The sequence below is a fragment of the Hippopotamus amphibius genome, chromosome X (assembly GCF_030028045.1).
Source record: "Hippopotamus amphibius kiboko isolate mHipAmp2 chromosome X, mHipAmp2.hap2, whole genome shotgun sequence".
Classification (NCBI taxonomy): Eukaryota; Metazoa; Chordata; class Mammalia; order Artiodactyla; family Hippopotamidae; genus Hippopotamus; species Hippopotamus amphibius.
In genome coordinates this window covers 87,912,624-87,938,412 of record NC_080203.1, presented here as the reverse complement: position 1 = coordinate 87,938,412, position 25,789 = coordinate 87,912,624, and the positions used below count along the sequence as shown (strand labels likewise).

Genomic DNA, 25,789 nt, shown 5'->3' with positions numbered 1-25,789 from the left:
GAGGGGCATTCCCTCACAACCATCCCTTAATTACCATCGGGGATTACGTCATCCCGCTCGTGTCCCTTACCTCCCCCCCTTTAACCCTAGGGTTCCCAGGATCCTCCCTGCCCTTTCCGTGCCCTGCATGCATACCCGGGGCTCTTTGGCCCTTTGGCGCCTACCCAGGACACACTCAGGGTGTCCCGGGGTGACTCCGCCTCTCCTTTTGCCTTCTGTATGCCAGGCGCAGGCAGGCCTGCTGCTGGGGTGGAGCCCTTGATGGCACTCAGGAGGGATCTCCCCCCGCACCCCCCTGCCCACTCCCATCCCCGCCTTCCCCGACGACGAGGGGCTGCCTGGAGGCCTGTCCCTAGGTCTCGGGCCAACTTGTGTCTCCCTGGCACTCCTTGTGTGTGTTGCCTGTGATAAACAGTCAGCGCCCCTGCACTAGATCCATGGCAGCCTTGGAGGTGGCCTGGTGATGGTGGTGGTGGATTACTGCTTCCCTCTATTCCTTTCACTTTCTATTCTTAGCTGGCCTGGTGTCCTTAGCGCCCTCCTGGCACCTCAGCTCTTTGGTTAAGGGGGAGGTACAGGTGTAGGAGAAGGCAGTAGTGTGGCTCGGATTCGAGTCTTCCCCGTCATTATCGACACCTTCGCCCTTCTCCAGTGGTGGAGGTCCTTGTCGTCCTAGAGACCCCCACCCCGCCCGCCCCCCCCCCCCAAAAAAAAACAACTAAACGGAACACCGAAGGTGATCCAGGAGTTACTTTGCAGTGAAACAGCATGAGGCACTCAAGGCTTGCAAAATACCTCTTGACTTTCCATTCCTTGCCTTTTTCTCCTTACGGAAGCCCTTAAAGTCCAAACGTGAGCCAGTAGGAACCTCCTCAAGTTGCGCCCTGCTTCCTTTTGGTTCCCAATGCAGTGGCGTGAACGGAGCAATATAGACTTCACTGTATGCTTGCAAGCGGTCGCCTCCACGTCCACAAGCCCAGGCAGGCTGGCGCTGGCCGGCGCCCCCAGGACCAGGACCAGGCACTCAAGCACTCCCACCCGGATACCCACAGCCACACGCACACACAGGCAGGCAAGCACCACAGACAGGTGTGAGAGCATGCCAGCCCTCGCCCACACACACACATACACATACACACACACACAAAACCTCCCTCCCCCCCCCCACAACCACAAACATACTGACACACTCTGTCACCTGTGCTTTCACTGGCACCAGTGCCCTCCCCACCCCACCCCCCACTCCAGCCCCCTCCCGGCAGCAGGCACACAGAGAATGGCTGAAACAGACATTCCCAGAGGGGCTCTCCAAAAGGGACAAGCAGCCATTGTGTCCTCCATGCGTTAGTCATCTGTCAGCGGGTCGACCCAAGCTGCCAGTGGGTCGACCCAAGCTGCCAGTGTAAACCTGAAGCCTCCCTTGTTTAGCCAGATAAATGGGGTCTCCAAGTGGGAGCAGAGTCTGTGCCCACCGTCCACAGGATCTCGGCCCTGTGTGGGGCCCTGTGACGTTTGGTGGCCTTGCAAGGTTCCTGTGTGAGGGCAAGGCCAGCCTGTCCAGAGTCACTCCTAGGTACCCCTTGTGGGGGAGACTCCACGTTGGGCCAGCCATTTCTGGCTGCTCTGTTGGGACAGCCCGAGGTGGTGGCCTCAACCTGAAGCTCCAGGCCTTGCAGGAAGCAGAGTCCTGCAACAAAGTGACTTGCAAGACAGCGATGGTGGCCGCCACCTGGTCCAGGAGAAGTCCTGTGATTTGAACCCTCAGTCAGAGTCACCCAGGAAGGCCGCTTGGTGTGTCCCTTGCCTTTTACTTCTCCCAAGAGCAGGAGTCCAGAACAATGGCTTTGGAGGAAAGGAAGGGGGAAGGGCCTGCAGGGTGGCCAGCCTCCTGGCCAGTGGTCATTTTGTCCTGCGCCTTCGGTGGCCCACCTGGGTCCTGGTGGGTGGCTGGTTTCTTTCCTTTTCTCTCCTCCTTCAAGGGATTGTCTCTGTTGGTTTGCTTTTGGTTTTGGTTTTGGTTTTACCTTGCAAGGGGAGGAGGACCAAGGCCTGATGGGGTGGTGGGGGCAGGGTTAGGAGCTCAGTTGGCATTTATGGAGCCATACTGCCATCAAGCGGAGATTGTTTCTGTCAAGGCCAGTTACCAGGTCTCACGTGATGGAGACAGCCGCAGAGTGGGAAGGAGCTGGCCGCGTGGGGCCGGGGGTGGGGAGGGGGGGAGTGCTGGTGGTGCTGGTGGTGCTGGTGGTGCTGGCGGTGTTGTCCTGAGGGTGCACCTGGCCAGCGGGCTGGTGGCGGTCCCTTCATCTGTGCGCTCTGGACCCCGGTTCCGCGGCTGGGGAAGGCCCTCAGAAACCCCAGGGGCAGCCCCGGCCCCCAGAACGTCTAAGCCCCGCAGCTCCAGGTGAGGAAAGGCGCCTCCGGACCCCAGTGTGGCCGCAGGCAGGGCACCCCGGTACTCCCCAGCAGGGACACCAGAGGAAAAGCTGCAGTATTCCTCTGGGCCCATCCCAAAATGGCTGACAGGGGAAGCTCCGCCCCCTGGGCTGGTCTGTCTGGGAGCTGCCTGCTGTGTGCGGGGCTCCTAGAGCTCCTGCTTTTGCCCACCAGGGTCCCACTGGCAGGCACGGGGCCCTCGAGGCCCCTGAATCCCCGTGGGGGAAACCTCCTCTGGCTTGGGCAGAGCCCAGACAGCCCAGCAACAGCCTTGCTGATCCCTTTGCTGGGCAGAAGACAACACATTCTCTGCTGCCTGGGCCTTTCACATAACACATTCTGCTGGATGGCACTGTGGCTCCAGAAATGGCAGTCGCCCCTCTCCCTGCCCCCACCAAGCCTTCCTCTCCTGCCTGTAGCCTCCAGACAGTGGAGGGAGTGGGGTGCAGGTGGGGGAAACAATCAGATCGCCTTCCTCCTCCTGCTCCTCCTCCCCCTGCTGGTCCTCCTCCTTCTCCCCATCACCATCATCAAAGGCATCATCAACAGCAGCAGCACTATCCCAGTATCCTCATCACCATCAGTACTCCAGCCCACAGAGCACCCAGCTCCCCTTCAGCTGGGCTCCTCACCAACTTGGCCACTTTGGGTCAAGCCTGCAAGTGTAGCTAAGCTCTTCTTGACTCCCTCCATGCTCTGGTTCACTGTGAACACCGACAACCCTGCAGAGAATCCCAGCAGTGGGCTTGCAGTTTCTTCCTTGTATCTTCAGGCTCCTCCTGGCCTCTTGCTTGTCTGCTCCGCACCTCTTCCGAGGCAGCAACCTCTGTTCTCCTGAAATCGAGTGCTTCACTGGGAGAAAGATGCGGTGGGTCAGTGGCAGGCAGGTCCCGGGGAGGTCCAGAAGCTTTTGGACCCTTCTGTAGGGGAGTCACAAGGGTCCGGAAGACGCCCCCGGGATGCCTTCCTGCGTGCAACCCCGAGTGCTCCTTTTGTGCCCAGGGGTGGGACTTGTGCGGATGGGATGGGTCACACAGGAGGGTCTTGGGGAAGGCCACTCGGCCTAGTCTACAGCTGTCCACAGGTTCGCCTTCGGGGTCTTTCTGCCCACAGGCCTTGGTAGCCAGGTTGTCAGGCTTCAATTCTGCACCAGGTGCCGGTCCACATGTCACGCTCAATTTCTCCAGCTGCCCTCCCCCCCCCCACCCCGCCCAGTGAATTTTTAATCCTGGGGCGGGTGTGTGTGTGTGGGGGGGGGGGAGGGCACGTGGGGCTTGGGGTTTGGAGGGTCAGGTGTCAGAAGGGAGCTTGGTGGGGTTGGTTTGGCATGGAGATCTGTCATCTGCTTGTCAGCCTGACCCCTGACCCTAGCGTAGTAGTCACCCTGGGAGACCCGTGAGATCTTACAGGGGAAATTCTGGATCCCCCATAAACACACATACAGACACAGACACGCACGCACACGCACATGGTCGCGTGCATGCACACGCACACATCTCACAAACCACTTCTGAAGAGCCACCGGACACGTGGAGGGAATGCTGCGTTTCCAGGCAGACACTCAAAACGAGGGATCAGGGCCTTTCTCCAGAGCAGATTGGAATGTGTGGACACAAGCTACACGCACAACCTATAAGCTGAGAGTTCCCTTTTCAAGCTGAGAGTTCCTGTGGACTACAGCCCGGGTGACAGAGAGCTGTGAGGAAAGGTTCTGAAGAGGTAAGGGAAGAAGCAGCCAGGCTGTTTAGGAGTTTTTGTTGAAACAAAGTGGAAAAAAGAAAAACGTGTTCATGGAATCTCAAAAGATTGCTGCTCATCACACACACACACTCTCTCTCTCACTCCCACACACACACACACACACACACACACACACACACACACCGAGAGACACCCACAAAGCAAAGCCAGAAAGCAAAACCCCACAACCCCACACCAGACACGTCAAGTCAGTGATCTGAGCGCTTTTCTGCGTCTGGGCGCGTTGAAATCTTTCCTAGATGTGCATCTGAACTATCCAGGGGCAAGTATCCTGCTTTTCTGCATCCCGAATTCCCCTAAGGGGGCACCTTTGGGGGCAGCTGCTGTGGCTGAAGGGCGACAACCTTTGTTTCCTGAAAAGGCCGGTGGCCACCTTGGTGTGAGTGTTTAAGGATGTCGTGGCCATGCGACCCCGTGCCTCGTGAGGGAGCAGCGTGGAAGGTGATCCTGAGGCTCTTTACAGTTTGCTCAATGTTTCCTTTCTGTGCTCCTCTGAAGTCTCCCTAGGTGTGTAGAGCGAGCAGGAGGGAGCTCCACAGGAAAGCAAACCCGCGTCCCAGGGATTTCCCACACTCAGAAGTATCTTAAGGACTCTTAGGATTGAGGAGTGGCTGTTTCGGACATTCTTCTACGCCAAGCTGTCCCGCGAAGTAGGCCAACCTTTGAAATTGGTGAGAGAAACCAAACTCACGGGAAACAGCCCATGAAAACCAAAGTCACCACCTTCCTGTCAGGTAGGACCTAAGGTGGATCTTTCCCAGGCATTGAACATCAGGGCACGTCTGACACTTGCTTGGGGAAAATGCAAGGAGGGAGGAGGGCAGGGATTATTGGGACCAGCAAGTGGTGGAATCCCTACTCTCAGCACCACTGCACACTTTTCCCTGCCTTCGCCAGGGCTTACGTTTGTGAACACTCGGGCGCACACCCACACACCCATTCACAGGGTTACACTCAGGAGAGCACGCCTGCGCAGGGCCCCAGCCCTGGCACCCAGTCTGCCTGTCTCAGTGGACCCGACGGTTGCCCTTCCTTCCTGGTTCCCTGTTCTTCCTCCTTGCCCCTTTCTGTTTGTCTTTCCACTCCCCAGCTGGGCAGTGCAGCGTCGCAAAACAGGCCCCTCTCTGGACAGGGTTCAGCCCCTTGCCTGAGTGGCTGAGACTTTGCCTTGGCGGGTGGCTCTTCCCTTAGGAGGCCCCAGGAGGCCACGGCTGGTTCCACCTGCCCACTCGGGACACAGTGCACTGGAGATCACCGTCATGCTTCGCCTGCACTGGGGTTCTTTCTTTTGCTTTCAGTTTGCTTTCCACTTTCAGCTCCTTCCTTTCACTCACTTCCTCACTTTCAGTTCTTCGCCCTGTCCGGAAGGCAGGGTTGGGCTGGCGCCTGGGGGCACCAACCCGGCCAATACTTTTACTTTTCCCGTGGAAGGGAAACTGCCCCGCGTGGACTGGGGTTGTGAGGGGCATTCCCTCACAACCATCCCTTAATTACCATCGGGGATTACGTCATCCCGCTCGTGTCCCTTACCTCCCCCCCTTTAACCCTAGGGTTCCCAGGATCCTCCCTGCCCTTTCCGTGCCCTGCATGCATACCCGGGGCTCTTTGGCCCTTTGGCGCCTACCCAGGACACACTCAGGGTGTCCCGGGGTGACTCCGCCTCTCCTTTTGCCTTCTGTATGCCAGGCGCAGGCAGGCCTGCTGCTGGGGTGGAGCCCTTGATGGCACTCAGGAGGGATCTCCCCCCGCACCCCCCTGCCCACTCCCATCCCCGCCTTCCCCGACGACGAGGGGCTGCCTGGAGGCCTGTCCCTAGGTCTCGGGCCAACTTGTGTCTCCCTGGCACTCCTTGTGTGTGTTGCCTGTGATAAACAGTCAGCGCCCCTGCACTAGATCCATGGCAGCCTTGGAGGTGGCCTGGTGATGGTGGTGGTGGATTACTGCTTCCCTCTATTCCTTTCACTTTCTATTCTTAGCTGGCCTGGTGTCCTTAGCGCCCTCCTGGCACCTCAGCTCTTTGGTTAAGGGGGAGGTACAGGTGTAGGAGAAGGCAGTAGTGTGGCTCGGATTCGAGTCTTCCCCGTCATTATCGACACCTTCGCCCTTCTCCAGTGGTGGAGGTCCTTGTCGTCCTAGAGACCCCCACCCCGCCCGCCCCCCCCCCCCAAAAAAAAACAACTAAACGGAACACCGAAGGTGATCCAGGAGTTACTTTGCAGTGAAACAGCATGAGGCACTCAAGGCTTGCAAAATACCTCTTGACTTTCCATTCCTTGCCTTTTTCTCCTTACGGAAGCCCTTAAAGTCCAAACGTGAGCCAGTAGGAACCTCCTCAAGTTGCGCCCTGCTTCCTTTTGGTTCCCAATGCAGTGGCGTGAACGGAGCAATATAGACTTCACTGTATGCTTGCAAGCGGTCGCCTCCACGTCCACAAGCCCAGGCAGGCTGGCGCTGGCCGGCGCCCCCAGGACCAGGACCAGGCACTCAAGCACTCCCACCCGGATACCCACAGCCACACGCACACACAGGCAGGCAAGCACCACAGACAGGTGTGAGAGCATGCCAGCCCTCGCCCACACACACACATACACATACACACACACACAAAACCTCCCTCCCCCCCCCCACAACCACAAACATACTGACACACTCTGTCACCTGTGCTTTCACTGGCACCAGTGCCCTCCCCACCCCACCCCCCACTCCAGCCCCCTCCCGGCAGCAGGCACACAGAGAATGGCTGAAACAGACATTCCCAGAGGGGCTCTCCAAAAGGGACAAGCAGCCATTGTGTCCTCCATGCGTTAGTCATCTGTCAGCGGGTCGACCCAAGCTGCCAGTGGGTCGACCCAAGCTGCCAGTGTAAACCTGAAGCCTCCCTTGTTTAGCCAGATAAATGGGGTCTCCAAGTGGGAGCAGAGTCTGTGCCCACCGTCCACAGGATCTCGGCCCTGTGTGGGGCCCTGTGACGTTTGGTGGCCTTGCAAGGTTCCTGTGTGAGGGCAAGGCCAGCCTGTCCAGAGTCACTCCTAGGTACCCCTTGTGGGGGAGACTCCACGTTGGGCCAGCCATTTCTGGCTGCTCTGTTGGGACAGCCCGAGGTGGTGGCCTCAACCTGAAGCTCCAGGCCTTGCAGGAAGCAGAGTCCTGCAACAAAGTGACTTGCAAGACAGCGATGGTGGCCGCCACCTGGTCCAGGAGAAGTCCTGTGATTTGAACCCTCAGTCAGAGTCACCCAGGAAGGCCGCTTGGTGTGTCCCTTGCCTTTTACTTCTCCCAAGAGCAGGAGTCCAGAACAATGGCTTTGGAGGAAAGGAAGGGGGAAGGGCCTGCAGGGTGGCCAGCCTCCTGGCCAGTGGTCATTTTGTCCTGCGCCTTCGGTGGCCCACCTGGGTCCTGGTGGGTGGCTGGTTTCTTTCCTTTTCTCTCCTCCTTCAAGGGATTGTCTCTGTTGGTTTGCTTTTGGTTTTGGTTTTGGTTTTACCTTGCAAGGGGAGGAGGACCAAGGCCTGATGGGGTGGTGGGGGCAGGGTTAGGAGCTCAGTTGGCATTTATGGAGCCATACTGCCATCAAGCGGAGATTGTTTCTGTCAAGGCCAGTTACCAGGTCTCACGTGATGGAGACAGCCGCAGAGTGGGAAGGAGCTGGCCGCGTGGGGCCGGGGGTGGGGAGGGGGGGAGTGCTGGTGGTGCTGGTGGTGCTGGTGGTGCTGGCGGTGTTGTCCTGAGGGTGCACCTGGCCAGCGGGCTGGTGGCGGTCCCTTCATCTGTGCGCTCTGGACCCCGGTTCCGCGGCTGGGGAAGGCCCTCAGAAACCCCAGGGGCAGCCCCGGCCCCCAGAACGTCTAAGCCCCGCAGCTCCAGGTGAGGAAAGGCGCCTCCGGACCCCAGTGTGGCCGCAGGCAGGGCACCCCGGTACTCCCCAGCAGGGACACCAGAGGAAAAGCTGCAGTATTCCTCTGGGCCCATCCCAAAATGGCTGACAGGGGAAGCTCCGCCCCCTGGGCTGGTCTGTCTGGGAGCTGCCTGCTGTGTGCGGGGCTCCTAGAGCTCCTGCTTTTGCCCACCAGGGTCCCACTGGCAGGCACGGGGCCCTCGAGGCCCCTGAATCCCCGTGGGGGAAACCTCCTCTGGCTTGGGCAGAGCCCAGACAGCCCAGCAACAGCCTTGCTGATCCCTTTGCTGGGCAGAAGACAACACATTCTCTGCTGCCTGGGCCTTTCACATAACACATTCTGCTGGATGGCACTGTGGCTCCAGAAATGGCAGTCGCCCCTCTCCCTGCCCCCACCAAGCCTTCCTCTCCTGCCTGTAGCCTCCAGACAGTGGAGGGAGTGGGGTGCAGGTGGGGGAAACAATCAGATCGCCTTCCTCCTCCTGCTCCTCCTCCCCCTGCTGGTCCTCCTCCTTCTTCTCCCCATCACCATCATCAAAGGCATCATCAACAGCAGCAGCACTATCCCAGTATCCTCATCACCATCAGTACTCCAGCCCACAGAGCACCCAGCTCCCCTTCAGCTGGGCTCCTCACCAACTTGGCCACTTTGGGTCAAGCCTGCAAGTGTAGCTAAGCTCTTCTTGACTCCCTCCATGCTCTGGTTCACTGTGAACACCGACAACCCTGCAGAGAATCCCAGCAGTGGGCTTGCAGTTTCTTCCTTGTATCTTCAGGCTCCTCCTGGCCTCTTGCTTGTCTGCTCCGCACCTCTTCCGAGGCAGCAACCTCTGTTCTCCTGAAATCGAGTGCTTCACTGGGAGAAAGATGCGGTGGGTCAGTGGCAGGCAGGTCCCGGGGAGGTCCAGAAGCTTTTGGACCCTTCTGTAGGGGAGTCACAAGGGTCCGGAAGACGCCCCCGGGATGCCTTCCTGCGTGCAACCCCGAGTGCTCCTTTTGTGCCCAGGGGTGGGACTTGTGCGGATGGGATGGGTCACACAGGAGGGTCTTGGGGAAGGCCACTCGGCCTAGTCTACAGCTGTCCACAGGTTCGCCTTCGGGGTCTTTCTGCCCACAGGCCTTGGTAGCCAGGTTGTCAGGCTTCAATTCTGCACCAGGTGCCGGTCCACATGTCACGCTCAATTTCTCCAGCTGCCCTCCCCCCCCCCACCCCGCCCAGTGAATTTTTAATCCTGGGGCGGGTGTGTGTGTGTGGGGGGGGGGGGGAGGGCACGTGGGGCTTGGGGTTTGGAGGGTCAGGTGTCAGAAGGGAGCTTGGTGGGGTTGGTTTGGCATGGAGATCTGTCATCTGCTTGTCAGCCTGACCCCTGACCCTAGCGTAGTAGTCACCCTGGGAGACCCGTGAGATCTTACAGGGGAAATTCTGGATCCCCCATAAACACACATACAGACACAGACACGCACGCACACGCACATGGTCGCGTGCATGCACACGCACACATCTCACAAACCACTTCTGAAGAGCCACCGGACACGTGGAGGGAATGCTGCGTTTCCAGGCAGACACTCAAAACGAGGGATCAGGGCCTTTCTCCAGAGCAGATTGGAATGTGTGGACACAAGCTACACGCACAACCTATAAGCTGAGAGTTCCCTTTTCAAGCTGAGAGTTCCTGTGGACTACAGCCCGGGTGACAGAGAGCTGTGAGGAAAGGTTCTGAAGAGGTAAGGGAAGAAGCAGCCAGGCTGTTTAGGAGTTTTTGTTGAAACAAAGTGGAAAAAAGAAAAACGTGTTCATGGAATCTCAAAAGATTGCTGCTCATCACACACACACACTCTCTCTCTCACTCCCACACACACACACACACACACACACACACACACCGAGAGACACCCACAAAGCAAAGCCAGAAAGCAAAACCCCACAACCCCACACCAGACACGTCAAGTCAGTGATCTGAGCGCTTTTCTGCGTCTGGGCGCGTTGAAATCTTTCCTAGATGTGCATCTGAACTATCCAGGGGCAAGTATCCTGCTTTTCTGCATCCCGAATTCCCCTAAGGGGGCACCTTTGGGGGCAGCTGCTGTGGCTGAAGGGCGACAACCTTTGTTTCCTGAAAAGGCCGGTGGCCACCTTGGTGTGAGTGTTTAAGGATGTCGTGGCCATGCGACCCCGTGCCTCGTGAGGGAGCAGCGTGGAAGGTGATCCTGAGGCTCTTTACAGTTTGCTCAATGTTTCCTTTCTGTGCTCCTCTGAAGTCTCCCTAGGTGTGTAGAGCGAGCAGGAGGGAGCTCCACAGGAAAGCAAACCCGCGTCCCAGGGATTTCCCACACTCAGAAGTATCTTAAGGACTCTTAGGATTGAGGAGTGGCTGTTTCGGACATTCTTCTACGCCAAGCTGTCCCGCGAAGTAGGCCAACCTTTGAAATTGGTGAGAGAAACCAAACTCACGGGAAACAGCCCATGAAAACCAAAGTCACCACCTTCCTGTCAGGTAGGACCTAAGGTGGATCTTTCCCAGGCATTGAACATCAGGGCACGTCTGACACTTGCTTGGGGAAAATGCAAGGAGGGAGGAGGGCAGGGATTATTGGGACCAGCAAGTGGTGGAATCCCTACTCTCAGCACCACTGCACACTTTTCCCTGCCTTCGCCAGGGCTTACGTTTGTGAACACTCGGGCGCACACCCACACACCCATTCACAGGGTTACACTCAGGAGAGCACGCCTGCGCAGGGCCCCAGCCCTGGCACCCAGTCTGCCTGTCTCAGTGGACCCGACGGTTGCCCTTCCTTCCTGGTTCCCTGTTCTTCCTCCTTGCCCCTTTCTGTTTGTCTTTCCACTCCCCAGCTGGGCAGTGCAGCGTCGCAAAACAGGCCCCTCTCTGGACAGGGTTCAGCCCCTTGCCTGAGTGGCTGAGACTTTGCCTTGGCGGGTGGCTCTTCCCTTAGGAGGCCCCAGGAGGCCACGGCTGGTTCCACCTGCCCACTCGGGACACAGTGCACTGGAGATCACCGTCATGCTTCGCCTGCACTGGGGTTCTTTCTTTTGCTTTCAGTTTGCTTTCCACTTTCAGCTCCTTCCTTTCACTCACTTCCTCACTTTCAGTTCTTCGCCCTGTCCGGAAGGCAGGGTTGGGCTGGCGCCTGGGGGCACCAACCCGGCCAATACTTTTACTTTTCCCGTGGAAGGGAAACTGCCCCGCGTGGACTGGGGTTGTGAGGGGCATTCCCTCACAACCATCCCTTAATTACCATCGGGGATTACGTCATCCCGCTCGTGTCCCTTACCTCCCCCCCTTTAACCCTAGGGTTCCCAGGATCCTCCCTGCCCTTTCCGTGCCCTGCATGCATACCCGGGGCTCTTTGGCCCTTTGGCGCCTACCCAGGACACACTCAGGGTGTCCCGGGGTGACTCCGCCTCTCCTTTTGCCTTCTGTATGCCAGGCGCAGGCAGGCCTGCTGCTGGGGTGGAGCCCTTGATGGCACTCAGGAGGGATCTCCCCCCGCACCCCCCTGCCCACTCCCATCCCCGCCTTCCCCGACGACGAGGGGCTGCCTGGAGGCCTGTCCCTAGGTCTCGGGCCAACTTGTGTCTCCCTGGCACTCCTTGTGTGTGTTGCCTGTGATAAACAGTCAGCGCCCCTGCACTAGATCCATGGCAGCCTTGGAGGTGGCCTGGTGATGGTGGTGGTGGATTACTGCTTCCCTCTATTCCTTTCACTTTCTATTCTTAGCTGGCCTGGTGTCCTTAGCGCCCTCCTGGCACCTCAGCTCTTTGGTTAAGGGGGAGGTACAGGTGTAGGAGAAGGCAGTAGTGTGGCTCGGATTCGAGTCTTCCCCGTCATTATCGACACCTTCGCCCTTCTCCAGTGGTGGAGGTCCTTGTCGTCCTAGAGACCCCCACCCCGCCCGCCCCCCCCCCCCAAAAAAAAACAACTAAACGGAACACCGAAGGTGATCCAGGAGTTACTTTGCAGTGAAACAGCATGAGGCACTCAAGGCTTGCAAAATACCTCTTGACTTTCCATTCCTTGCCTTTTTCTCCTTACGGAAGCCCTTAAAGTCCAAACGTGAGCCAGTAGGAACCTCCTCAAGTTGCGCCCTGCTTCCTTTTGGTTCCCAATGCAGTGGCGTGAACGGAGCAATATAGACTTCACTGTATGCTTGCAAGCGGTCGCCTCCACGTCCACAAGCCCAGGCAGGCTGGCGCTGGCCGGCGCCCCCAGGACCAGGACCAGGCACTCAAGCACTCCCACCCGGATACCCACAGCCACACGCACACACAGGCAGGCAAGCACCACAGACAGGTGTGAGAGCATGCCAGCCCTCGCCCACACACACACATACACATACACACACACACAAAACCTCCCTCCCCCCCCCCACAACCACAAACATACTGACACACTCTGTCACCTGTGCTTTCACTGGCACCAGTGCCCTCCCCACCCCACCCCCCACTCCAGCCCCCTCCCGGCAGCAGGCACACAGAGAATGGCTGAAACAGACATTCCCAGAGGGGCTCTCCAAAAGGGACAAGCAGCCATTGTGTCCTCCATGCGTTAGTCATCTGTCAGCGGGTCGACCCAAGCTGCCAGTGGGTCGACCCAAGCTGCCAGTGTAAACCTGAAGCCTCCCTTGTTTAGCCAGATAAATGGGGTCTCCAAGTGGGAGCAGAGTCTGTGCCCACCGTCCACAGGATCTCGGCCCTGTGTGGGGCCCTGTGACGTTTGGTGGCCTTGCAAGGTTCCTGTGTGAGGGCAAGGCCAGCCTGTCCAGAGTCACTCCTAGGTACCCCTTGTGGGGGAGACTCCACGTTGGGCCAGCCATTTCTGGCTGCTCTGTTGGGACAGCCCGAGGTGGTGGCCTCAACCTGAAGCTCCAGGCCTTGCAGGAAGCAGAGTCCTGCAACAAAGTGACTTGCAAGACAGCGATGGTGGCCGCCACCTGGTCCAGGAGAAGTCCTGTGATTTGAACCCTCAGTCAGAGTCACCCAGGAAGGCCGCTTGGTGTGTCCCTTGCCTTTTACTTCTCCCAAGAGCAGGAGTCCAGAACAATGGCTTTGGAGGAAAGGAAGGGGGAAGGGCCTGCAGGGTGGCCAGCCTCCTGGCCAGTGGTCATTTTGTCCTGCGCCTTCGGTGGCCCACCTGGGTCCTGGTGGGTGGCTGGTTTCTTTCCTTTTCTCTCCTCCTTCAAGGGATTGTCTCTGTTGGTTTGCTTTTGGTTTTGGTTTTGGTTTTACCTTGCAAGGGGAGGAGGACCAAGGCCTGATGGGGTGGTGGGGGCAGGGTTAGGAGCTCAGTTGGCATTTATGGAGCCATACTGCCATCAAGCGGAGATTGTTTCTGTCAAGGCCAGTTACCAGGTCTCACGTGATGGAGACAGCCGCAGAGTGGGAAGGAGCTGGCCGCGTGGGGCCGGGGGTGGGGAGGGGGGGAGTGCTGGTGGTGCTGGTGGTGCTGGTGGTGCTGGCGGTGTTGTCCTGAGGGTGCACCTGGCCAGCGGGCTGGTGGCGGTCCCTTCATCTGTGCGCTCTGGACCCCGGTTCCGCGGCTGGGGAAGGCCCTCAGAAACCCCAGGGGCAGCCCCGGCCCCCAGAACGTCTAAGCCCCGCAGCTCCAGGTGAGGAAAGGCGCCTCCGGACCCCAGTGTGGCCGCAGGCAGGGCACCCCGGTACTCCCCAGCAGGGACACCAGAGGAAAAGCTGCAGTATTCCTCTGGGCCCATCCCAAAATGGCTGACAGGGGAAGCTCCGCCCCCTGGGCTGGTCTGTCTGGGAGCTGCCTGCTGTGTGCGGGGCTCCTAGAGCTCCTGCTTTTGCCCACCAGGGTCCCACTGGCAGGCACGGGGCCCTCGAGGCCCCTGAATCCCCGTGGGGGAAACCTCCTCTGGCTTGGGCAGAGCCCAGACAGCCCAGCAACAGCCTTGCTGATCCCTTTGCTGGGCAGAAGACAACACATTCTCTGCTGCCTGGGCCTTTCACATAACACATTCTGCTGGATGGCACTGTGGCTCCAGAAATGGCAGTCGCCCCTCTCCCTGCCCCCACCAAGCCTTCCTCTCCTGCCTGTAGCCTCCAGACAGTGGAGGGAGTGGGGTGCAGGTGGGGGAAACAATCAGATCGCCTTCCTCCTCCTGCTCCTCCTCCCCCTGCTGGTCCTCCTCCTTCTTCTCCCCATCACCATCATCAAAGGCATCATCAACAGCAGCAGCACTATCCCAGTATCCTCATCACCATCAGTACTCCAGCCCACAGAGCACCCAGCTCCCCTTCAGCTGGGCTCCTCACCAACTTGGCCACTTTGGGTCAAGCCTGCAAGTGTAGCTAAGCTCTTCTTGACTCCCTCCATGCTCTGGTTCACTGTGAACACCGACAACCCTGCAGAGAATCCCAGCAGTGGGCTTGCAGTTTCTTCCTTGTATCTTCAGGCTCCTCCTGGCCTCTTGCTTGTCTGCTCCGCACCTCTTCCGAGGCAGCAACCTCTGTTCTCCTGAAATCGAGTGCTTCACTGGGAGAAAGATGCGGTGGGTCAGTGGCAGGCAGGTCCCGGGGAGGTCCAGAAGCTTTTGGACCCTTCTGTAGGGGAGTCACAAGGGTCCGGAAGACGCCCCCGGGATGCCTTCCTGCGTGCAACCCCGAGTGCTCCTTTTGTGCCCAGGGGTGGGACTTGTGCGGATGGGATGGGTCACACAGGAGGGTCTTGGGGAAGGCCACTCGGCCTAGTCTACAGCTGTCCACAGGTTCGCCTTCGGGGTCTTTCTGCCCACAGGCCTTGGTAGCCAGGTTGTCAGGCTTCAATTCTGCACCAGGTGCCGGTCCACATGTCACGCTCAATTTCTCCAGCTGCCCTCCCCCCCCCCACCCCGCCCAGTGAATTTTTAATCCTGGGGCGGGTGTGTGTGTGTGGGGGGGGGGGGGAGGGCACGTGGGGCTTGGGGTTTGGAGGGTCAGGTGTCAGAAGGGAGCTTGGTGGGGTTGGTTTGGCATGGAGATCTGTCATCTGCTTGTCAGCCTGACCCCTGACCCTAGCGTAGTAGTCACCCTGGGAGACCCGTGAGATCTTACAGGGGAAATTCTGGATCCCCCATAAACACACATACAGACACAGACACGCACGCACACGCACATGGTCGCGTGCATGCACACGCACACATCTCACAAACCACTTCTGAAGAGCCACCGGACACGTGGAGGGAATGCTGCGTTTCCAGGCAGACACTCAAAACGAGGGATCAGGGCCTTTCTCCAGAGCAGATTGGAATGTGTGGACACAAGCTACACGCACAACCTATAAGCTGAGAGTTCCCTTTTCAAGCTGAGAGTTCCTGTGGACTACAGCCCGGGTGACAGAGAGCTGTGAGGAAAGGTTCTGAAGAGGTAAGGGAAGAAGCAGCCAGGCTGTTTAGGAGTTTTTGTTGAAACAAAGTGGAAAAAAGAAAAACGTGTTCATGGAATCTCAAAAGATTGCTGCTCATCACACACACACACTCTCTCTCTCACTCCCACACACACACACACACACACACACACACACACACACACCGAGAGACACCCACAAAGCAAAGCCAGAAAGCAAAACCCCACAACCCCACACCAGACACGTCAAGTCAGTGATCTGAGCGCTTTTCTGCGTCTGGGCGCGTTGAAATCTTTCCTAGATGTGCATCTGAACTATCCAGGGGCAAGTATCCTGCTTTTCTGCATCCCGAATTCCCCTAAGGGGGCACCTTTGGGGGCAGCTGCTGTGGCTGAAGGGCGACAACCTTTGTTTCCTGAAAAGGCCGGTGGCCACCTTGGTGTGAGTGTTTAAGGATGTCGTGGCCATGCGACCCCGTGCCTCGTGAGGGAGCAGCGTGGAAGGTGATCCTGAGGCTCTTTACAGTTTGCTCAATGTTTCCTTTCTGTGCTCCTCTGAAGTCTCCCTAGGTGTGTAGAGCGAGCAGGAGGGAGCTCCACAGGAAAGCAAACCCGCGTCCCAGGGATTTCCCACACTCAGAAGTATCTTAAGGACTCTTAGGATTGAGGAGTGGCTGTTTCGGACATTCTTCTACGCCAAGCTGTCCCGCGAAGTAGGCCAACCTTTGAAATTGGTGAGAGAAACCAAACTCACGGGAAACAGCCCATGAAAACCAAAGTCACCACCTTCCTGTCAGGTAGGACCTAAGGTGGATCTTTCCCAGGCATTGAACATCAGGGCACGTCTGACACTTGCTTGGGGAAAATGCAAGGAGGGAGGAGGGCAGGGATTATTGGGACCAGCAAGTGGTGGAATCCCTACTCTCAGCACCACTGCACACTTTTCCCTGCCTTCGCCAGGGCTTACGTTTGTGAACACTCGGGCGCACACCCACACACCCATTCACAGGGTTACACTCAGGAGAGCACGCCTGCGCAGGGCCCCAGCCCTGGCACCCAGTCTGCCTGTCTCAGTGGACCCGACGGTTGCCCTTCCTTCCTGGTTCCCTGTTCTTCCTCCTTGCCCCTTTCTGTTTGTCTTTCCACTCCCCAGCTGGGCAGTGCAGCGTCGCAAAACAGGCCCCTCTCTGGACAGGGTTCAGCCCCTTGCCTGAGTGGCTGAGACTTTGCCTTGGCGGGTGGCTCTTCCCTTAGGAGGCCCCAGGAGGCCACGGCTGGTTCCACCTGCCCACTCGGGACACAGTGCACTGGAGATCACCGTCATGCTTCGCCTGCACTGGGGTTCTTTCTTTTGCTTTCAGTTTGCTTTCCACTTTCAGCTCCTTCCTTTCACTCACTTCCTCACTTTCAGTTCTTCGCCCTGTCCGGAAGGCAGGGTTGGGCTGGCGCCTGGGGGCACCAACCCGGCCAATACTTTTACTTTTCCCGTGGAAGGGAAACTGCCCCGCGTGGACTGGGGTTGTGAGGGGCATTCCCTCACAACCATCCCTTAATTACCATCGGGGATTACGTCATCCCGCTCGTGTCCCTTACCTCCCCCCCTTTAACCCTAGGGTTCCCAGGATCCTCCCTGCCCTTTCCGTGCCCTGCATGCATACCCGGGGCTCTTTGGCCCTTTGGCGCCTACCCAGGACACACTCAGGGTGTCCCGGGGTGACTCCGCCTCTCCTTTTGCCTTCTGTATGCCAGGCGCAGGCAGGCCTGCTGCTGGGGTGGAGCCCTTGATGGCACTCAGGAGGGATCTCCCCCCCGCACCCCCCTGCCCACTCCCATCCCCGCCTTCCCCGACGACGAGGGGCTGCCTGGAGGCCTGTCCCTAGGTCTCGGGCCAACTTGTGTCTCCCTGGCACTCCTTGTGTGTGTTGCCTGTGATAAACAGTCAGCGCCCCTGCACTAGATCCATGGCAGCCTTGGAGGTGGCCTGGTGATGGTGGTGGTGGATTACTGCTTCCCTCTATTCCTTTCACTTTCTATTCTTAGCTGGCCTGGTGTCCTTAGCGCCCTCCTGGCACCTCAGCTCTTTGGTTAAGGGGGAGGTACAGGTGTAGGAGAAGGCAGTAGTGTGGCTCGGATTCGAGTCTTCCCCGTCATTATCGACACCTTCGCCCTTCTCCAGTGGTGGAGGTCCTTGTCGTCCTAGAGACCCCCACCCCGCCCGCCCCCCCCCCCCCAAAAAAAAACAACTAAACGGAACACCGAAGGTGATCCAGGAGTTACTTTGCAGTGAAACAGCATGAGGCACTCAAGGCTTGCAAAATACCTCTTGACTTTCCATTCCTTGCCTTTTTCTCCTTACGGAAGCCCTTAAAGTCCAAACGTGAGCCAGTAGGAACCTCCTCAAGTTGCGCCCTGCTTCCTTTTGGTTCCCAATGCAGTGGCGTGAACGGAGCAATATAGACTTCACTGTATGCTTGCAAGCGGTCGCCTCCACGTCCACAAGCCCAGGCAGGCTGGCGCTGGCCGGCGCCCCCAGGACCAGGACCAGGCACTCAAGCACTCCCACCCGGATACCCACAGCCACACGCACACACAGGCAGGCAAGCACCACAGACAGGTGTGAGAGCATGCCAGCCCTCGCCCACACACACACATACACATACACACACACACAAAACCTCCCTCCCCCCCCCCACAACCACAAACATACTGACACACTCTGTCACCTGTGCTTTCACTGGCACCAGTGCCCTCCCCACCCCACCCCCCACTCCAGCCCCCTCCCGGCAGCAGGCACACAGAGAATGGCTGAAACAGACATTCCCAGAGGGGCTCTCCAAAAGGGACAAGCAGCCATTGTGTCCTCCATGCGTTAGTCATCTGTCAGCGGGTCGACCCAAGCTGCCAGTGGGTCGACCCAAGCTGCCAGTGTAAACCTGAAGCCTCCCTTGTTTAGCCAGATAAATGGGGTCTCCAAGTGGGAGCAGAGTCTGTGCCCACCGTCCACAGGATCTCGGCCCTGTGTGGGGCCCTGTGACGTTTGGTGGCCTTGCAAGGTTCCTGTGTGAGGGCAAGGCCAGCCTGTCCAGAGTCACTCCTAGGTACCCCTTGTGGGGGAGACTCCACGTTGGGCCAGCCATTTCTGGCTGCTCTGTTGGGACAGCCCGAGGTGGTGGCCTCAACCTGAAGCTCCAGGCCTTGCAGGAAGCAGAGTCCTGCAACAAAGTGACTTGCAAGACAGCGATGGTGGCCGCCACCTGGTCCAGGAGAAGTCCTGTGATTTGAACCCTCAGTCAGAGTCACCCAGGAAGGCCGCTTGGTGTGTCCCTTGCCTTTTACTTCTCCCAAGAGCAGGAGTCCAGAACAATGGCTTTGGAGGAAAGGAAGGGGGAAGGGCCTGCAGGGTGGCCAGCCTCCTGGCCAGTGGTCATTTTGTCCTGCGCCTTCGGTGGCCCACCTGGGTCCTGGTGGGTGGCTGGTTTCTTTCCTTTTCTCTCCTCCTTCAAGGGATTGTCTCTGTTGGTTTGCTTTTGGTTTTGGTTTTGGTTTTACCTTGCAAGGGGAGGAGGACCAAGGCCTGATGGGGTGGTGGGGGCAGGGTTAGGAGCTCAGTTGGCATTTATGGAGCCATACTGCCATCAAGCGGAGATTGTTTCTGTCAAGGCCAGTTACCAGGTCTCACGTGATGGAGACAGCCGCAGAGTGGGAAGGAGCTGGCCGCGTGGGGCCGGGGGTGGGGAGGGGGGGAGTGCTGGTGGTGCTGGTGGTGCTGGTGGTGCTGGCGGTGTTGTCCTGAGGGTGCACCTGGCCAGCGGGCTGGTGGCGGTCCCTTCATCTGTGCGCTCTGGACCCCGGTTCCGCGGCTGGGGAAGGCCCTCAGAAACCCCAGGGGCAGCCCCGGCCCCCAGAACGTCTAAGCCCCGCAGCTCCAGGTGAGGAAAGGCGCCTCCGGACCCCAGTGTGGCCGCAGGCAGGGCACCCCGGTACTCCCCAGCAGGGACACCAGAGGAAAAGCTGCAGTATTCCTCTGGGCCCATCCCAAAATGGCTGACAGGGGAAGCTCCGCCCCCTGGGCTGGTCTGTCTGGGAGCTGCCTGCTGTGTGCGGGGCTCCTAGAGCTCCTGCTTTTGCCCACCAGGGTCCCACTGGCAGGCACGGGGCCCTCGAGGCCCCTGAATCCCCGTGGGGGAAACCTCCTCTGGCTTGGGCAGAGCCCAGACAGCCCAGCAACAGCCTTGCTGATCCCTTTGCTGGGCAGAAGACAACACATTCTCTGCTGCCTGGGCCTTTCACATAACACATTCCGCTGGATGGCACTGTGGCTCCAGAAATGGCAGTCGCCCCTCTCCCTGCCCCCACCAAGCCTTCCTCTCCTGCCTGTAGCCTCCAGACAGTGGAGGGAGTGGGGTGCAGGTGGGGGAAACAATCAGATCGCCTTCCTCCTCCTGCTCCTCCTCCCCCTGCTGGTCCTCCTCCTTCTTCTCCCCATCACCATCATCAAAGGCATCATCAACAGCAGCAGCACTATCCCAGTATCCTCATCACCATCAGTACTCCAGCCCACAGAGCACCCAGCTCCCCTTCAGCTGGGCTCCTCACCAACTTGGCCACTTTGGGTCAAGCCTGCAAGTGTAGCTAAGCTCTTCTTGACTCCCTCCATGCTCTGGTTCACTGTGAACACCGACAACCCTGCAGAGAATCCCAGCAGTGGGCTTGCAGTTTCTTCCTTGTATCTTCAGGCTCCTCCTGGCCTCTTGCTTGTCTGCTCCGCACCTCTTCCGAGGCAGCAACCTCTGTTCTCCTGAAATCGAGTGCTTCACTGGGAGAAAGATGCGGTGGGTCAGTGGCAGGCAGGTCCCGGGGAGGTCCAGAAGCTTTTGGACCCTTCTGTAGGGGAGTCACAAGGGTCCGGAAGACGCCCCCGGGATGCCTTCCTGCGTGCAACCCCGAGTGCTCCTTTTGTGCCCAGGGGTGGGACTTGTGCGGATGGGATGGGTCACACAGGAGGGTCTTGGGGAAGGCCACTCGGCCTAGTCTACAGCTGTCCACAGGTTCGCCTTCGGGGTCTTTCTGCCCACAGGCCTTGGTAGCCAGGTTGTCAGGCTTCAATTCTGCACCAGGTGCCGGTCCACATGTCACGCTCAATTTCTCCAGCTGCCCTCCCCCCCCCCACCCCGCCCAGTGAATTTTTAATCCTGGGGCGGGTGTGTGTGTGTGGGGGGGGGGGGGGGAGGGCACGTGGGGCTTGGGGTTTGGAGGGTCAGGTGTCAGAAGGGAGCTTGGTGGGGTTGGTTTGGCATGGAGATCTGTCATCTGCTTGTCAGCCTGACCCCTGACCCTAGCGTAGTAGTCACCCTGGGAGACCCGTGAGATCTTACAGGGGAAATTCTGGATCCCCCATAAACACACATACAGACACAGACACGCACGCACACGCACATGGTCGCGTGCATGCACACGCACACATCTCACAAACCACTTCTGAAGAGCCACCGGACACGTGGAGGGAATGCTGCGTTTCCAGGCAGACACTCAAAACGAGGGATCAGGGCCTTTCTCCAGAGCAGACTGGAATGTGTGGACACAAGCTACACGCACAACCTATAAGCTGAGAGTTCCCTTTTCAAGCTGAGAGTTCCTGTGGACTACAGCCCGGGTGACAGAGAGCTGTGAGGAAAGGTTCTGAAGAGGTAAGGGAAGAAGCAGCCAGGCTGTTTAGGAGTTTTTGTTGAAACAAAGTGGAAAAAAGAAAAACGTGTTCATGGAATCTCAAAAGATTGCTGCTCATCACACACACACACTCTCTCTCTCACTCCCACACACACACACACACACACACACACACACACACACACCGAGAGACACCCACAAAGCAAAGCCAGAAAGCAAAACCCCACAACCCCACACCAGACACGTCAAGTCAGTGATCTGAGCGCTTTTCTGCGTCTGGGCGCGTTGAAATCTTTCCTAGATGTGCATCTGAACTATCCAGGGGCAAGTATCCTGCTTTTCTGCATCCCGAATTCCCCTAAGGGGGCACCTTTGGGGGCAGCTGCTGTGGCTGAAGGGCGACAACCTTTGTTTCCTGAAAAGGCCGGTGGCCACCTTGGTGTGAGTGTTTAAGGATGTCGTGGCCATGCGACCCCGTGCCTCGTGAGGGAGCAGCGTGGAAGGTGATCCTGAGGCTCTTTACAGTTTGCTCAATGTTTCCTTTCTGTGCTCCTCTGAAGTCTCCCTAGGTGTGTAGAGCGAGCAGGAGGGAGCTCCACAGGAAAGCAAACCCGCGTCCCAGGGATTTCCCACACTCAGAAGTATCTTAAGGACTCTTAGGATTGAGGAGTGGCTGTTTCGGACATTCTTCTACGCCAAGCTGTCCCGCGAAGTAGGCCAACCTTTGAAATTGGTGAGAGAAACCAAACTCACGGGAAACAGCCCATGAAAACCAAAGTCACCACCTTCCTGTCAGGTAGGACCTAAGGTGGATCTTTCCCAGGCATTGAACATCAGGGCACGTCTGACACTTGCTTGGGGAAAATGCAAGGAGGGAGGAGGGCAGGGATTATTGGGACCAGCAAGTGGTGGAATCCCTACTCTCAGCACCACTGCACACTTTTCCCTGCCTTCGCCAGGGCTTACGTTTGTGAACACTCGGGCGCACACCCACACACCCATTCACAGGGTTACACTCAGGAGAGCACGCCTGCGCAGGGCCCCAGCCCTGGCACCCAGTCTGCCTGTCTCAGTGGACCCGACGGTTGCCCTTCCTTCCTGGTTCCCTGTTCTTCCTCCTTGCCCCTTTCTGTTTGTCTTTCCACTCCCCAGCTGGGCAGTGCAGCGTCGCAAAACAGGCCCCTCTCTGGACAGGGTTCAGCCCCTTGCCTGAGTGGCTGAGACTTTGCCTTGGCGGGTGGCTCTTCCCTTAGGAGGCCCCAGGAGGCCACGGCTGGTTCCACCTGCCCACTCGGGACACAGTGCACTGGAGATCACCGTCATGCTTCGCCTGCACTGGGGTTCTTTCTTTTGCTTTCAGTTTGCTTTCCACTTTCAGCTCCTTCCTTTCACTCACTTCCTCACTTTCAGTTCTTCGCCCTGTCCGGAAGGCAGGGTTGGGCTGGCGCCTGGGGGCACCAACCCGGCCAATACTTTTACTTTTCCCGTGGAAGGGAAACTGCCCCGCGTGGACTGGGGTTGTGAGGGGCATTCCCTCACAACCATCCCTTAATTACCATCGGGGATTACGTCATCCCGCTCGTGTCCCTTACCTCCCCCCCTTTAACCCTAGGGTTCCCAGGATCCTCCCTGCCCTTTCCGTGCCCTGCATGCATACCCGGGGCTCTTTGGCCCTTTGGCGCCTACCCAGGACACACTCAGGGTGTCCCGGGGTGACTCCGCCTCTCCTTTTGCCTTCTGTATGCCAGGCGCAGGCAGGCCTGCTGCTGGGGTGGAGCCCTTGATGGCACTCAGGAGGGATCTCCCCCCGCACCCCCCTGCCCACTCCCATCCCCGCCTTCCCCGACGACGAGGGGCTGCCTGGAGGCCTGTCCCTAGGTCTCGGGCCAACTTGTGTCTCCCTGGCACTCCTTGTGTGTGTTGCCTGTGATAAACAGTCAGCGCCCCTGCACTAGATCCATGGCAGCCTTGGAGGTGGCCTGGTGATGGTGGTGGTGGATTACTGCTTCCCTCTATTCCTTTCACTTTCTATTCTTAGCTGGCCTGGTGTCCTTAGCGCCCTCCTGGCACCTCAGCTCTTTGGTTAAGGGGGAGGTACAGGTGTAGGAGAAGGCAGTAGTGTGGCTCGGATTCGAGTCTTCCCCGTCATTATCGACACCTTCGCCCTTCTCCAGTGGTGGAGGTCCTTGTCGTCCTAGAGACCCCCACCCCGCCCGCCCCCCACCCCCAAAAAAAAACAACTAAACGGAACACCGAAGGTGATCCAGGAGTTACTTTGCAGTGAAACAGCATGAGGCACTCAAGGCTTGCAAAATACCTCTTGACTTTCCATTCCTTGCCTTTTTCTCCTTACGGAAGCCCTTAAAGTCCAAACGTGAGCCAGTAGGAACCTCCTCAAGTTGCGCCCTGCTTCCTTTTGGTTCCCAATGCAGTGGCGTGAACGGAGCAATATAGACTTCACTGTATGCTTGCAAGCGGTCGCCTCCACGTCCACAAGCCCAGGCAGGCTGGCGCTGGCCGGCGCCCCCAGGACCAGGACCAGGCACTCAAGCACTCCCACCCGGATACCCACAGCCACACGCACACACAGGCAGGCAAGCACCACAGACAGGTGTGAGAGCATGCCAGCCCTCGCCCACACACACACATACACATACACACACACACAAAACCTCCCTCCCCCCCCCCACAACCACAAACATACTGACACACTCTGTCACCTGTGCTTTCACTGGCACCAGTGCCCTCCCCACCCCACCCCCCACTCCAGCCCCCTCCCGGCAGCAGGCACACAGAGAATGGCTGAAACAGACATTCCCAGAGGGGCTCTCCAAAAGGGACAAGCAGCCATTGTGTCCTCCATGCGTTAGTCATCTGTCAGCGGGTCGACCCAAGCTGCCAGTGGGTCGACCCAAGCTGCCAGTGTAAACCTGAAGCCTCCCTTGTTTAGCCAGATAAATGGGGTCTCCAAGTGGGAGCAGAGTCTGTGCCCACCGTCCACAGGATCTCGGCCCTGTGTGGGGCCCTGTGACGTTTGGTGGCCTTGCAAGGTTCCTGTGTGAGGGCAAGGCCAGCCTGTCCAGAGTCACTCCTAGGTACCCCTTGTGGGGGAGACTCCACGTTGGGCCAGCCATTTCTGGCTGCTCTGTTGGGACAGCCCGAGGTGGTGGCCTCAACCTGAAGCTCCAGGCCTTGCAGGAAGCAGAGTCCTGCAACAAAGTGACTTGCAAGACAGCGATGGTGGCCGCCACCTGGTCCAGGAGAAGTCCTGTGATTTGAACCCTCAGTCAGAGTCACCCAGGAAGGCCGCTTGGTGTGTCCCTTGCCTTTTACTTCTCCCAAGAGCAGGAGTCCAGAACAATGGCTTTGGAGGAAAGGAAGGGGGAAGGGCCTGCAGGGTGGCCAGCCTCCTGGCCAGTGGTCATTTTGTCCTGCGCCTTCGGTGGCCCACCTGGGTCCTGGTGGGTGGCTGGTTTCTTTCCTTTTCTCTCCTCCTTCAAGGGATTGTCTCTGTTGGTTTGCTTTTGGTTTTGGTTTTGGTTTTACCTTGCAAGGGGAGGAGGACCAAGGCCTGATGGGGTGGTGGGGGCAGGGTTAGGAGCTCAGTTGGCATTTATGGAGCCATACTGCCATCAAGCGGAGATTGTTTCTGTCAAGGCCAGTTACCAGGTCTCACGTGATGGAGACAGCCGCAGAGTGGGAAGGAGCTGGCCGCGTGGGGCCGGGGGTGGGGAGGGGGGGAGTGCTGGTGGTGCTGGTGGTGCTGGTGGTGCTGGCGGTGTTGTCCTGAGGGTGCACCTGGCCAGCGGGCTGGTGGCGGTCCCTTCATCTGTGCGCTCTGGACCCCGGTTCCGCGGCTGGGGAAGGCCCTCAGAAACCCCAGGGGCAGCCCCGGCCCCCAGAACGTCTAAGCCCCGCAGCTCCAGGTGAGGAAAGGCGCCTCCGGACCCCAGTGTGGCCGCAGGCAGGGCACCCCGGTACTCCCCAGCAGGGACACCAGAGGAAAAGCTGCAGTATTCCTCTGGGCCCATCCCAAAATGGCTGACAGGGGAAGCTCCGCCCCCTGGGCTGGTCTGTCTGGGAGCTGCCTGCTGTGTGCGGGGCTCCTAGAGCTCCTGCTTTTGCCCACCAGGGTCCCACTGGCAGGCACGGGGCCCTCGAGGCCCCTGAATCCCCGTGGGGGAAACCTCCTCTGGCTTGGGCAGAGCCCAGACAGCCCAGCAACAGCCTTGCTGATCCCTTTGCTGGGCAGAAGACAACACATTCTCTGCTGCCTGGGCCTTTCACATAACACATTCTGCTGGATGGCACTGTGGCTCCAGAAATGGCAGTCGCCCCTCTCCCTGCCCCCACCAAGCCTTCCTCTCCTGCCTGTAGCCTCCAGACAGTGGAGGGAGTGGGGTGCAGGTGGGGGAAACAATCAGATCGCCTTCCTCCTCCTGCTCCTCCTCCCCCTGCTGGTCCTCCTCCTTCTTCTCCCCATCACCATCATCAAAGGCATCATCAACAGCAGCAGCACTATCCCAGTATCCTCATCACCATCAGTACTCCAGCCCACAGAGCACCCAGCTCCCCTTCAGCTGGGCTCCTCACCAACTTGGCCACTTTGGGTCAAGCCTGCAAGTGTAGCTAAGCTCTTCTTGACTCCCTCCATGCTCTGGTTCACTGTG

The 25,789-nt window shown here is 58.5% G+C and overlaps 1 protein-coding gene across 7 annotated transcripts in view; it reads left to right on the top strand.

Moving 5' to 3' along the window:
- The window catches only part of NBDY (negative regulator of P-body association), a 339,446-nt gene that overhangs the window by 213,556 nt on the left and 100,101 nt on the right, over positions 1–25,789 (top strand). For 6 of the 7 annotated variants that reach the window (XR_009050428.1, XR_009050425.1, XR_009050427.1 and 3 more), the window contains 4 exons: positions 4,696–4,931; positions 10,352–10,587; positions 16,014–16,249; positions 21,680–21,915. The exons of the other annotated variant lie outside the window; for it this stretch is intronic. The gene's annotated coding sequence lies outside the window, so the exon portion shown is untranslated. The remainder of the gene's footprint in view (positions 1–4,695; positions 4,932–10,351; positions 10,588–16,013; positions 16,250–21,679; positions 21,916–25,789) is intronic. 7 annotated transcript variants of the gene reach the window in all.